The sequence below is a fragment of the Limulus polyphemus genome, unplaced genomic scaffold (genome assembly GCF_000517525.1).
Source record: "Limulus polyphemus unplaced genomic scaffold, Limulus_polyphemus-2.1.2 Scaffold1672, whole genome shotgun sequence".
Classification (NCBI taxonomy): domain Eukaryota; kingdom Metazoa; phylum Arthropoda; class Merostomata; order Xiphosura; family Limulidae; genus Limulus; species Limulus polyphemus.
In genome coordinates, this window is record NW_013667282.1 from 80,089 (window position 1) to 96,091 (window position 16,003).

Sequence of the window (16,003 nt, forward strand, 5' to 3'; positions counted from 1 at the left end):
AAGTTTCACCAGGTAAAATCAAATTGAAAATATGGTTGACTGAGTCTAAGTTTCACCAGGTAAAATCAAATTGAAAATATGATTGACTGTGTCTAAGTTTCACCAGGTAAAACCAAAGGGAAAATATGGTTGACTGAGTCTAAGTTTCACCAGGTAAAATCAAAGAAAAATATGGTTGACTGAGTCTAAGTTTCACCAGGTAAAAACCAAAGAACTGAGAAATCTCAGATAAATAATTATTGCTGTTATTTCTGAACATTCATATTTTGTGTAAGATGGCTAAAGTTATCTCAAAAAATGACGTTATAAATAAAATTTCCTCTAGTACATGCGTGTACAGTGATGTCAAGGGAAAATGTATTTATACAATGCAAATAAACCTTACACAATATACATGTACATAATTATAACTTATGGCTTCTCTAAACAACCTGAAACATTGAGCGTGAGATACCAACACTCGTAGTTTAACATAATATTGAAAGAAATTAGACAAAAATGAGGCAAGTTTTCCTTTTAGCAAAGAAAATACAACATTTCATTTTTAGGTTGTTAAGCTAGTGTTGTTTCTAATTCTGATCAAGTGTTAGAAGTCTTCAGTGTGGAACTGCTCACAGTTTCGCTGTTAGGCTACAATTTTATTTCGATTGTAAGATTTAGAAAAATATTTTTTTTTGGTTAAACTGAATTTTGTGTAAAACAAGGAAAACTTGTTTAACTTGAAACAGTTCAGAGGTTATAATGATTAACTGAGAAAATACCACATTAACCATGTGTACAAATTGCACCAGTATGTGTATATAACGTTTCTGACACTTAATGTATCTATACAGAAATCTGTTGACAAAAATGTTTGACTGCACAGGAACTTGAACTCCAAAACTAGCACCTCCCACCCTTTTTATAGATTTCTACCTACGCCTCTGCTGCTTTTTTTTGTTTGGGAATTCCGGTAACGCCTTACGTTAGACACGATACAGTATATGCACACTAACAACTATTTACGACACAGACTGTTTACTTTCGTAAACTGTTTTATTTAAGTTTGTAAACTCTGTCTGATAAAGAAAAAAGTAGAAACGTGCAATTAAAAATATAATGAGTTAAATTTCCTTGAGCTATTGTTCGTTAATTTACTCTATAATATTTCTTTCCTTGATATAGTTTAGTCATGTTTTCTGTAATATCAGAATATGTTGATACAGAGTTCCGAGTAAGAATTTTATAATATTTACGTATTGTACGTAACCAAACTATATTAACCTTATTTAGTTTTATATTAACTTTTGTATTAACATAGAACATACTGAAGCAGAAAAAAACCCAGATATTATCAATCGAAAAATATCATTATTTTTTCTACTTTCTGTGACCATCTTACTATTCACGGATTTCACAGGTAAATGAAGTAAATAACCGAGAAAAATCGTCAATAATACTAAGAATCATGATAATGATCAAAACTTCATTTTTTAATCTATATAGAAATGTCTACGTGTTTTCATTTACACCTCTCTGTAAGTGTGAAACAGTACAGATATTTGTACAAATGTTGTGCACTTGAACACAGCAAACTGCACTTCTTATACATGTTGAACGTTTCCTTCAGTTTGTTTGTTTTTAATCAAGCACAAAGCTACACAATGAGCTATCTGTGGTCTACCCACCAAGGGTATCGAAACTCGAATTCTAGCGTTGTAAGTCCGCAGACATTCCGCTGTGCCACTGGGGGGCAGAACGTTTCGTATACTAAATGTATAAAAACAATGTGTTATAAACATGAAAGAATATTATGAACCATTTTAAAATTATATGTTCAGTTCTCACCCTGAAGAGTGTTACATACGTTTAAGTGTTCTGTAATACATCAGAAGTTATCTCATAACTTTTCCTCACTTCGCACAGACAGAGCAGGTAAACAGACACCACCGTTCCCCAGCTCTTGGACTACTCTTTTCTAAGTGACTGGCGCTAGCGGTGGACCAGGAGTGCAGACTCTCTAAAATGCCCTCGTCCTCGCAATATTTGAGCCTGTCCTTGTGGGGTCTGGAAAAATGGAATAATGAAGAAGCTTGGTTTTATTCAAATTGGTGAGCTTTTGACTTCTTAGTGAAGATACGTAGGAACGTATTTTCAACAACACCATGTTAGGTTACAAATCTAAAATCGGTAAGATTTCAGTTTGTTCATGAAGATAAACAGGACCCGTACTTTGAACAAGCATTGTATTCCATTACAAGTCATTTTATTATAATTTATATGTTGTAAACCCTATTCATTGGATTTATTTTTACTTTCTTTCTTTAGGAAGCAAAATAGTATTCTAGTTCGACGAAATGTACACGCATTAAATGTAAATATTTGGAACTGAGTTAAGAACAATCATCGTTTGAACATCAAACTGAAAATTGAATCGTTTCAGTTAAATGCTGAAATTTATAATCAGTTAATAATATCAAACACCCCCCCCCCCCCAGTGGCACAGCGGTATGTTTGCGGACTTACAACACTAGAAACCGGGTTTCGTTACCCGGTCAGGGCAGAGCACAGATAGCCCATTGTGCAGCTTTGTTCTTAACTACAAACAAAATTAATCTCAATATATGATAACTAAAAATTGACATCTGCACAAGGCTACAACTGTTCCAGTTGATAAATTTCAAAAATTGAATTAATGACGATATACAGACACTCATAATGCATTGCTAAACCAAAAGAAATCACTTTTCATGTTCAATTCAGTACCATTGCTAAGCCAGTAAAAAAAAATCAAATTTTTATATCGAATGTAATATCATTGCTAAATCAGTAAAGAAATCAATTTATATGTCGAGTCTAGTAAGTTTACTAAACCAATATTTCTGTCAAATGTAGTAACACTGAAGTATCCAATGTAAGTATCGTCAACCATTTAATATAAGTTATAATAAACTGACATAATAAGATGATGACACTATTTATGGTTAATACTATGCACACTGTAAAACCGTCTTTAGAACAAATAATGTTCAATAGGCATCAAAAGCACAATTCAGTGTTTATCAAATCGATGTCTATCATAAATGGATCATGGTCAGGTCAACTTCAAGAATAAGGTACACAATGGGTTATCTGTGCTGTGTCCACCACGGGAATCGAAACCAGGTTTAATCGTTATAAGCCCGTAGGCTTACCCCCTGAGCCACTAGGGGACACTACCTGTATAATACCTTCGGTCGTGGTGAAGAACATCAATATTTAAAAGCAGTTCCGCCACACTGCTGACTACAGTAATAGGAATCGAAACAGTGTAAGCGTGGAATGACATCAAGAACTACGTCACACTTACACTCCGGTGAAACTCTTATAAACATAAAAAAATACAAAAAAGATCATCATGCACTTCAGAAATGCACATTCATATTTCGAATGATCTCACAAGTTCACAAACCTTTGATAACATTTAATATAACATGCTTAGAAGTTAGTTTATTGCTACCAAGAAACCGCAAAATTCGTTGATAACGATCTTATTTAAAGTATGTTTGAGTAAAATATAACTTTCATTGTTCTTATATAACAGCCTTATCTGTTCCGGTTCCTATCAAGTTACGTGCTTCTAATTGGTTTCTGCAGTTATACGGTTGTATCGCTCTCGAGTCAGTCTTATCTGCTCTCACGTCAAGCTTACAATTATTCTAATGTGGAATTTTAGCAAAATCATCTTGGCTTTCAAAGTAAATTTATGAAATTATAATCGAAAATTGAAAATAACATTTTCATAATCAATGTTAAAAAAAGAAAAACGTTCAGTACTGAGGACTTTAAATACTTAGAAAATATTTGAGACACGTTTAATTGTCTCTAACCGTCAGAATTAATTATACTAATAATAAAAACTGTTTCTATTTCCGGAAGTGTTTATCACCCATACAGAGGTGAATCACCTGAACTTTCTTATTTACAAGTGCTACGTTTCTCCTGGTTTATAAACTGAAACTGACGTTTTGTAGCAACAGAGAATTTTTTGGACTCCCACAATAAATACGCTCCAGCAGTTCACAAGACATACATTTCGTACAAGTGAAGTAGTAAATATCTAGAAACATTTCGTAAACAATATCGTGTACCTCCCAGTTTTAACTTTCCCTTCTTCCCTTAGAAGGGCAAATGCAATGAAGGTCACACAACCGGCCAACCTTAATTTCCACTCGCGAGCATAAGCATGCTTATTGTGTAACCATACGATCACAGCAGGTTATACAAAACTTGCTGAGGCGTCGCAGGGTCAGTGTACTTAGGAACCAGTAATGATTCACGATGGAAAGCTATGTGCCCTTCTTAACAGCGAAGTACATCAACGTCATGAACTGGGAAGACTGGTGGGCACGAATTCGATACCCGTGTATAAGTATTATCCGATGGGAATAGATCAGATGAAATTAGGTATTAATGACGTCTACTATTCTGTATATATCATCGCAAGGTTGTGATTGGTTAAGCCATATTTAATTGAGTGACTCGCATGACGTAATTCATCAAACTACCGTTATCATCAAGAACTATAATAGCATCAGAATACAGTTCAGATTATTTGTCACGTTTATCACTGTTTTTAATGTTGTTTATGACTTCAAAGATCGATCATAAAGACATTTTTATTTCATGTTCTGACGCCTTTAACTGCACGTCGTTAATCACGAGTCCTAAAACATCGAATGAGTGCGTACGTTATACAAAATAATATTCTACATATATTATGTATTATATTCCTTTTACTTGAAGGTGGCTCATGTTTAGTATTCATTTAAAAATAGGAAGTTCACATAGGGTTGTTATACAAACATAACATTGTTAAAAGAAGAGAACATTGTTACTCTCACGGTAAGGAAGATAAAATATGAGCTTCTCAAAAATTAGAAAACAACTTTTTACCTGAGAAGGAACTGTACGCTTAGAAATGTCGTGTATATTGCAACAGAAAGAATATATTCGTGTAAGATAATTTTAAGCTGTAAGCAATGACCCATAATTTTGGTAATATTTGTTTAAACATAAATATTGGGTGCAGTTTTCAACTGGAATAGCATAACAATGTGATCTTTAGCAAGAGTTGATATAATTGATATAAAGTTGCAACAATCAATTCATTTATTTATTAGTGGAAACCTTTTACTTGACAGTTCAGTGGGCAGGAACAGAGCAGTTTGTTTCTAAGCGCAAAGCTACACAACGCTATGCCCACAGCGAATATCGAACTACATTTTAGCATTATATGCCTTCAAGCTTAGAGCTAAGCCATAAGGGGGACTTTTCGCAGTGTGTTAATTAATTTTTATGTAATTATACGTGAGAAGGTGTGAATTTTATCAAGGTTACCTTGAGAAAGCAGCACATGTTGACTAAATTATACTAATAGTATAATATTAACAATTTTAAATAATTCTCTAAGTAAATGGTCAACAGGGCTTATACAGAGGGTTGGGTACGTTATATCAAAACGATTTTTGATACTCGTCATGTCCGGTCATGCTCTATCTGATGGCCGTGCGTCTTGACATTAGTCCTGCAGCTTAGTTTCCCTTGCAAAAGGCTCCAGTGTAAAACCATCATGTTCAAAGCACACCATTCTTCCCTACATTCTTTCCATATGTATTACATTCCTTTTACTTGATGTTGGCGCATGTTTAGTATTCATTTAAAAACAGGAAGCCCATATATGGGTTGTTATACAAACATAAAACGTATGGAATAGCAGGAACATTTGTTTTATTCCCTAGCTGCTTGGAATATGCAAGGTATGATATGACTGGAAGTCTTATCATCGTGAACACATACCCTGTTGGCCTCATTTCCATAGAAAGTTAGTATTTCTGTATGGTGCAAAGGTCCAGAACATTGATCTAATAGTAAACATAGTTCACCTCGACATTTATAATGAACAAATAATTCAGTGTTAATAAAAATCACAAAACTTATTATGGTGTATGTGATGAATTAGATAAAAGCTGAAAAAAATGTTTTTGTTTTTGTACCCACTGGGGTACGACTTGTTGCAAGTATCTTTCTGGATGATCTTGTTGCGCCAAGTTTATCCTTATTCCTTTCTTTCCAATGTCATTAAGTGCAAGGATATAATGCTAAATTCCCGATCTGAACACATATCTATGATCTGAGTGTATAAATATTTTTGAATAGGAAGGGTTAATGAACTAGTTTCAATGGTAGTTATATCATAACTGAAAGTTCTTTGTATATAAGTACCCTCTAACTCATATAACAGTCAGTGACCACGCTTGATGAGAGCGATTGCTATAATCAGCGAGCAAACCATGCTGAGTTAACTCACAACAAAGCATTCGTATCTAATTGTTAATGACATGTGCAGTGATCACTAACGCCAATATTCAGAAGCATAACTATTTGTGCTTGGATCCTTAATGCGATTCTTTCCAGTCTGATTGAATCAAGTTGTCTTAAAAAAAAACAGACACTAAGTATCAAGTGGAACTCCCACCCCTATTATCTCTAGTATGCAAAATGTCACTGACTTCGTGACGTGACGGCGTCAGGTCAATTTTAAAACAAACATCAAAACAGAATTTATACGATCATTTAATACCTACATGTCGATTCAATTAGTATTGAGCAACTATTGTGTGTTGAAAGACAGAGAAGTACTCTGAGCCACTGCTCTCGTTGTTAGGACAAACATCAAAACAGAATTTATACGATCATTTAATACCTACATGTCGATTCAATTAGTATTGAGCAACTATTGTGTGTTGAAAGACAGAGAAGTACTCTGAGCCACTGCTCTCGTTGTTAGGACAAACATTCTTTTTTTTCTTAACGTTGCATCGTGCACTAAAAATAAGAAATGTCAGATAAATATAATACGTTGTTTTTTTTTCACCAACATCAGCGGGTTGGGTTAATTGGTTTCGTTGGGTAAGAACTGTGAGTACTTGTACTTCGGGAGATATTGAAGCAATGCCAGCACAGATACAGTTCGAAATACATCTCAAACGGCTTGAAAAGTATTGTCGTTTGGTAAAAACAATGTGACATTACCTTCAGCAGCGCAGTAGAACATCCAATTTTAGTCAGAAAAAATCTCCTCAGTCAGTGATTGGTCACTTAAATACACTCTGTACATAAATACATGTATGAAAGCACATACATGATTCGTATTTATATTGCTTACTGGAAGAAGTCAACTAGGTAATATAGTCATTTACCATTTATATATATTATTATTAATAAAACAAATCTCAAAGAGACTGTCTGGTACTGTGTAAAAGTGGCTATTCTTCCATCAGAACTTAGTTCACTGAGAACGTAAACATGCCAAAGAGTTCATTTACCTGTGTTCAGTGTTTTTGCACACCAACATGATCTTATAGTTATGTTCTGTTATTAGTTGTTCATTATTTTAAAAAAACGTTTAATCGGGATACATCTCTATGTCTTGCTTTCACGTTTGTTTTTCTGAAAAAGATCTAACCAGAATGATTAATACTCGTAATCGGGATTATTTATAAATATACAGTCGACAAATGAATCGAATTTTTGTTTGTTTGTTATTAAGTACAAAGCTATCTGTGCTCTGCCCACTATAGGTATCGAAATCCGGTTTTTAGCGTTATAAGACTACAGACGTGCCGATTTGCCACAGGGAAGCTTGAATAGAATTGCGAAGTAATAATCGTTCAGCACTAATATACAATAAAAAAAAAGTTTTTAATTTTTTTCACATTTTAAACTTTGCTCAACCAGTTTTTGTTCAAGGTTTCGTGTTATATAATTGTATACTCATAGCCATTTAATTAACGTTTGTCTACTTTTTATGTATTATTTGGAGTTTCGGAAAAAAAGTACAGAGTATACTTAATTATATAGAAGAAAATACTTAATTTACCATCATGATAAAGTCCGTGTATCCCAAGCCGTATCATCAAATGTAATGCGCAATAGAACAAAAAATCAAAATTGATAATGTTATAGCTAAGACAAGGCCAAACCCTCAGTTCATTATTACGTAAAACAGACATCTGATAATTCACCATGCGATCTGAAAAGCAAATGACTGATCATACATACAGCCTATGCTACATTTAGTAGTTTTATATAAAATTGTCTCTGTTGCCACTTTCAAACGAAAAACATCTGGAAATATTTCAATATTTCTAGATCTCAGGAAAGACGTCTACTCGTGTGAAGCCGTGCAATATAGATAGGTCAGCCATGGGCTTTAAGATAATGTATAGTTTAGTAAATTTCCTTCTTTGTGAGTGGATTACAGGGGCGTAACCAAACGTTTAAAACTATACGCAAGACATTGTTCAGCGGTATCAACAAAACAATGATTTGTTTACAAAGGTATGTGCGTATAGTTATCGCTGGAATAATTATGGTTCTCATTACAAGATACTTTAGAGAAAAGTCACCGGAATTACGATGAGCACAGAAAAAATATTTGCACGTGCGTATACTAAGTTACGTCGTTGGATTACATCAATAAATTGGTGAGATTTTTATGAGAATAAAGCAATGTAAAACATTTGCTTGTTCATTTAAACAACTTTTGCTCGAACAAAAAATGTAAGTTTGAAAACAGTTTAACACCAGCTTCATTCCCTGGATTCTAGAAATGCCAATGAAGTTTAACCCCAGCTTCCTTCCCTAGATGCTAGAAATGTCAATGAAGTTTAACCCCAGGTTCCTTCCCTAGATTCTAGAAATGCCAATAAAGTTTAACCTCAGCTTCTTTCGCTAGATTCTAGAAATGTCAATGAAGTTTAATTCCAGCTTCCTTCCCTAGATTCTAGAAATACCAATGAAGTTTAACCCCAGATTCCTTCCCTAGATTCTAGAAATGCCAATGAAGTTTAACCCCAGCTTCCTTCCCTAGATTCTAGAAATGCCAATGAAGTTTAACCCCAGCTTCCTTCCCTAGATTCTAGAAATGCCAATGGATATTTGTTTCCGAAGTTCACACAAAGCTACAAATGCGCTATTTGCGCACATCCATCCATAATTTTGAGCTGACAGACAGCTATGGTCAACTCTTGGATTACTCCTTTCTTCTTGAATACAAGAATTTGATCGTCACTATTATAGCGCTTCCATGGCCCCAAAATATGGAGAGTGCTTCTTTAGCAACAAATCGCAAGCCATGAATCTTCGGATTCATAGTCAGGACACATTTTAATATCACATAACATTTTAATCTAATTGCAATATCTTTATTAAGGTTTCGTTTGATATTGTTTTTAGGATAATTTACTATGTATTAATGTTTATTGAGCATATAAAATATCTTCATAATCCATAAATTATTAACGTAGTACCGACAATCAACTTGTTTGTGTGTAATTTGTATGTAGACCAGATCACACAGTTAGTGTCAAAATTGAACTGTGGAGCCGATTACTTGTTTTATTTTTGTTGTTGTGTATTGAATGTCGCGCAAAGCTACACGAGGGCTATCTGCGCTAGCCGTCCGTAATTTATCAGTGTAAGACTAGAGGGAAGGCAGCTAGTCACCAACCGCCAACTCTTGGGTTACGTTCGGTGACGGGATTCGAACTCACGACCCACAGAGTGCAAGTCGAGGGCCCTAATTACCAGGTTACGTCAGACCGTGGTTGTTTTTTCTTTTTTAGTTTGAAACTTTCAAATTTTGATTGTAAGTAAAATTTTAGTTAAGAAATGCATACTATGAGCTTCGAGAAGAGTTTGTAACTGCGACAAAAGGCTCGATAGAATACGCTTTCTGGATAGCTGTGTACTATACATTTTTTCAATAAGTTTCCAAGTTCCTTTATGACTACAGGAAAAATCAGTCATTAAAACTTTCTTTAAAATGGCTTTTTAATGAAGAGCTTAAAAGCTTTCTCTAATAAGTACCTAATGTACTATTTGTCTGTAAGTGAGATATATTAACAAGTGCAAAACTCTTCTTTATTTAGTCTTTCATTATTTGTCTACTATCTCGGAAAGGTATTCAAAAACAATGACTTACATTAGCGTAAGGACACTCACGATTCCAGTTACCAGACAAGCCCAAAAAAACCCAATCGCAGTGTTAAACAGATTAAAATGTTTGTTTTGGTGAGACTTCTTATACTTGTTTTTGTTTTCAAATAAAGAACCCTAATACACCAGCTCCGCATGTTTCATAGGTTACAAGTGCAAGTTTCCTCGCTCTTTATGTTAAAGTATACGTGCTCTTGCTTATGAATATTTTATTAGAAAATTCTATAGCAGGAAACAAATAAAAACAAGTACCAAGTAGTAGAATATTATTTATTAAACAACATATCCAAAGTGATACTTTATTTCGATTAATAAAAACTATAATACTCTAAGTAGGGTATTTGTGTAGCTTAATTCACACCCATTCATTCGAACATGAATATTGCCGACATTAGACTTGCTGAAAGTAAAAAATAAACTGGTTCCTGCTATAGTTTTGCTTCATTACACAACAACTGTCATGTCCCTAGGTGATGGCGGTTACTGGTTGTATTGCAGCCGAATTGATAAGTTTCTACGATCTTTGATGTATAAAGATAAATTGTTCGTGAAGTTCAGATTTTTTTTCTAGTTGTGTAACTGTCTATACAAAATTCCCCTATAATCAGGGTCAAATAAAAATATTATATTAAAAGGATGTGTCAGTAATACGTTGAAAGAGTGACCTATCAGACCTTGTACTGTGTTCTTAACGTCTATTGCAGAAGAAAGTTCATTTATATTTGTACTGAGATGTTTTAGTAGAAGTCAATAAGTATTATATCTAATCCATCAAGAAACAAGATTTGTGAAAGTTTTCTAGAAAAAGGTAAGAATAATATTTCTACAATAGTTATTTACATAGATATTTTAAACTTTAGCTGAACAAATTAACTTATAAACTAAACATGAGATTTAAATAAGCGTCCTATTCAGAGCAAATAGATATTATACAATATATTAATCATAGAAATTATTAGTGATAAGTTTTTATATATAGAACGTCAAAAAATGCAAAAAAGATTGTCATGCAAGTTAAGTATCAAAGAAAAGCTATAACCAGCACATTAAACATACTAAATCATAAAAACACAATTGGCTTTCTCATTCAATATTTATGAAAATGATACATTAGATGTAATAAAAACTTTTCAATAGTATTTTAAACGTATTAGTAACACTATCTGCCTTTGTAAAACATATGTAATACAGTTATGATATAAATGAAAATTATAAGCATCAGTTGAGCCAAGTTGAAATATGTATGTTATTCTACAGAATCAAAATAACACTGCTCACTTATAGAAACACATGTAATACAGTTAAATATATAAATGAAAAATGTAAAACCATAGATGCATTGTCAGTCTTTGTAAAAGGCTATGTAAGTGAAATCTATAAAGCTTATAAAGCTGAATTCTCCAAGCCCGTTCACAATCTCACAATAGTTGTTCTCGTTGTTTTAATTTCTTGGTATGGTCCAGTATTGTACAGGAATGCATAAAATGAAATATTTTGTCATGAACTCAGCTACTGTTATATACAGTGCAACTTATAGTTATTTGGCTAAAGGAATAGCTTAAGAATATATTTAATCCATAAAGCCAAACTAGTGAAACAGTAAGACTGTATGTTAAATTATTGCATGATATCTAGAGATGGTAACACACAAAAAAAACTGTCCATATCAGTATTTGCAAAAAGTGTACTAGGGAAATATGGAAAAATACTATTGATTAATCGATCATCCTATGACCTATTCTAGCACTGGCCTTAGTAGCATCATCCGCCTATATTAACAGGCCCTCTGGTATGAAACTATGATGTCACCCCTCCCATAACAATACACCTTCTGGTAACACTTGGTGGCCTAGCAACATGCTCTGTGTTGTGTAACTCTCTAAGTACGATACCACGCCTAGCAACACGTTTTCTGGTAGCAGACAACTTCCATAGTCAATTGTCATGGTGGCATGACAATTTCCAGCTATCATGGCTGCCTAGCAATGTACCCCTGGCAATGCGCCCTCTGGTTCCACTTCATGGAACTATACCTCCTAGTAAGTGCCCATAGCAACACGCACTCTGTCGGTAGACAAGTTCCGCCTCTCAAGTAATGCTCTAACTACTGAAGTTGGTGTCAGTTTCATAATACATACATACTCAAAATCAATGTGTTGTAGATAGAAGGCGAGTTAGCATTTTAATGTATTTAAAAATTCGTGGTTGAACTAAATAATAGAAGGGATAATATATGAGCTGTAAACAAAAGCCATAAGAAAATTAAAGTAGAATTCACAATCTCACAATAGTTGTTCTCGTTGTTTTAATTTCTTGGTATGGTCCTTTTAAATCCAATTACTTTTTCTTTGGCATTTAGTATAAAATCATTGCTACATGTGTAATTGTTTTTAAATTAGTACTTCTTTTCCATTTCCTTTGTGGTATACTGATTGTTGGTGTAGAACTTAAAAAGCATTGGAACAAACGTACAGCCGAGAAGAAGCGTAAGTAAAAAGATAGATATATTGTTTATAAACTTGATAAAATTGTCTTTAAATGTAATACTAATATGACATAGGCAGTAGCCTAGGTGACGAAAAAAGCATACTGAAATACTTCACATGTACTGAAAATCTTCATAACTAAGTTTGTTTTTACTACTTTACTTTTAAAATATAACCTGTATGGAAATATTGTAAATTATTTATACACTGGGAAACTAAAAGGCTATAGGCCCACTACTTGTCTTTTATTGGATGGAAATAAAACAAGACGCCGTTGATTTCTGAACAATAATCAAGGTGGTGGCATTAGATGAGGGAGCTCTTTCTAAACAAAGATTTTGGAATTGGTTGGATATAAAGAATAGAACTGATGTTATTTGTGTTATCTATGGAGCTCACACCATTGGCTAATACAAATAATACGTTGTCGTTGTTTTTTTATATAACGGATATGAATTATATATTTCTACCATCATTTATAGAACAAATCAATTTCAACTTCATTCATTGCTTTAAAATATACTGTGCATATGGTACGAAAGATAACAGGCAGAAAATATATAATCAGAGGAAATTGTTTTATTCACTTATTAAAGTTATCCAAACAAAAAAGTTATTATTTCCTAAAATAAATTAATAATCTCACCCCAACCGTCAAAGAGGCTTAAGTTTGATGCTACACAAGTGTTTTCCAAAAGTTTCAATCACTCAATAACGGGATCAAAGAGTAATGCTTATTAATTAGAGACTTTTCACCCTGTATCCTAGAAAAACAATAGTTTCGTTAGATATTTCTAATAAAACTTTGTTGTTTTTCATTGTTTAATTAGAGAAATTAATTTAATTTTGAAAGAAATATATGTTACTAAAATTCCCACTATCAACGAAATCTGAGGTTCACTAACTATTACGAGTATTATGAAATATTTCATCGTCATCAGATTATAGAAATGCAAAGCTTTAGAAACATATATATTGTGATACTGAAGGATAAAAAGTCTACTGAAGATCTCTAGATTATGAACTGGGCATTGCTACTACCAAATTGTAAATGAAGTACTACATTTAGATTCTTTAAACATCATTACAAATATTATTGAAAGTAACCTTGAAAAGTCAAAGAGGTAATCTATAATTTCACCACGCGTATTCTTTATTTTCGTTTGTTTGTAGCTAAACAAAAAGCTACTCAATGGGCTTTTTGTGTTGTGCCCACCACAGGTAGCGAGATCCGATTTTTAGCCTTATAATTACTGCTGAGATACTGGGAGCTTAGTGTTTCCCATTGGATGGCAGAAAGCTTTTTTTTCAAGGCAATGTTGAGCTTTCTGACAGATTCCCAGCTGACCCAAAAATAAAATCAATAAGGGTTTTTGTAATAATGAGATAAAACTGGCAAACTTCACAGGATTTCTATATCTGTGGTGCATATTTTGTGAAAGATATCAGAATAAATTTGTGAAGTAATATATTTTGTAGATATTTAAACTGTATAAATATTATACTATTTATTAATTATTCAAGTTATTGACAGTCGATAATGGGCGCATTTCACTTTTATGGGCACTATTAAGAAATGTATAAAATTACAATGATAGAGGTATTGTCATTAGATTAGGCCAGTATTAGTTAAAAACCATTGTGTTGTAGACCAAGAGGTATACAGGTAACATCACAATCAATAACTACTACTAACACTTGGTACTGGTGACAACAAGTTTTGTGTTAATTAGTAGTGACAATAGGAGGTAAAAAAAAGAGAAGATGCAAAAAACAAAACTCAACTTAGCAGTTACAAAGACACAAGCCATAATCTATTTGCCTTTACTTTCTTGTCTGATATCCATACTGCTAAAAATATAACCATCAAAATTTTTACAGCATTTCATAAGTTTGTGGGCTAATTTACAGGAGAATTCAATAAAATACACCTGAATATCACAATATCTGGAAGCTATCATGTTTTGATTTCGCATCATGATAAGTAAATCACTGAAAAGAATAGTCGTACAGGCCATCTGTTGAATAGTATATATGTATCAAAAACAACAGAATCATCCATATAAAGTTTTCTCAACTTATTTTCATAAGTCATTTTTACATAGTTTTCGAGACTCAGAGCATAATCACTCAGCCAGGGGCATCGATAGTTACTTAAAAGACTTGGTGCTCGGTCCCATAGGTGCAGGAATTTTCGGCGTTTGAGTATGATATTGATCATGATTTTCTATTCCGATTTTTCAAGACACCAACTGGGGATTGGGGGCACTGTCTAATAGAATCATGACATGGGTCCTGTGAGTAGTTAGCGCCCCACTTCAGACGCCCCGCCATAAGGCGCCACACGTGTATGGACTAAAGGCAATAGGGAGAAGGGGTAGAGAAAATTATGTCACCAGAGAAAGGTGCATTTCTAGGGATGCATTGCTTGGCCGCCATAACAGGCAGACATGACAACGCAACATCAGAGACGATTATGTCATTTTTCCACAAAGTGGAATCAGAGGGCACTGACGCCATGCAATGATGTCACCAGAGAGGGTGCATTGATAGGGGTGTGTTGCTAGGACACCATTACAAGCAGACATGACGTCAGAGACAATAATGTCCATGAAGTGGATCAATGTGTTTCAATGTGGTTATGCTTAATACAGTTGGTATAAAACACTAATTCAATAATTCTATATTTAATCATACTTCCTGACTTTTTATATGCGAATCATTCTGAAAAGAATGCATATTTAAACATCATGCAATAATTAAGACTTACTGTTTCATAAGTTTGTCTTTATTCCATCCATATAAATAGTTACTAAGAGTAATGTCTCAACACGTAATCAATAGCTAGATCTATTGCAGTCAGTTTAAAACACAAATTCATTAATTACATATTTAATCATACTTCATGACCATCATCTGTAAATCATTCTAAAAAGGATGCTTATTTAATATGCAAACTTACAACAATCTTACTGTTTCACTGGTATGTCTTTATCCATATATCTCTCTTTGACAAAATGCTATTTCTTACGATAGAAGACATGAAAATACATAACCATATTTGATTTAACATGCTAATTATAGTTTTAGTTTCTATATTTAAGCATAATTGTTACAGTTATTGTCCTAATAGGACGCAAAAGCCCTTATTTCAACGAGACAACTATGATAACATACACAGCATGGTCACAAGTAAATAGACATCACCTTTTCAGAAAAAATGAAAATTTTCAGTCATATTCACATGAATTGATATATTTATAATTTAATTAATATCTAGTAGATCTTCCTTTGGCTTCGTGAAGTTCATTGATCCTTTGGGGCATCGTGAGAATCATGTCGTCAGTTTTAGATTGTGGGATTTTCGCCCACTCTTGCTTCAGAGCTTTGAGTAGATTGCTCTTTGAAGTTGGTTTTTTGGTTGTTTCTTGACTTGCCGGTCAAGTATGGCCCAGAGGTTTTCGATGGGGTTTGTCAGGAGATTGGCTCGGCCAGGG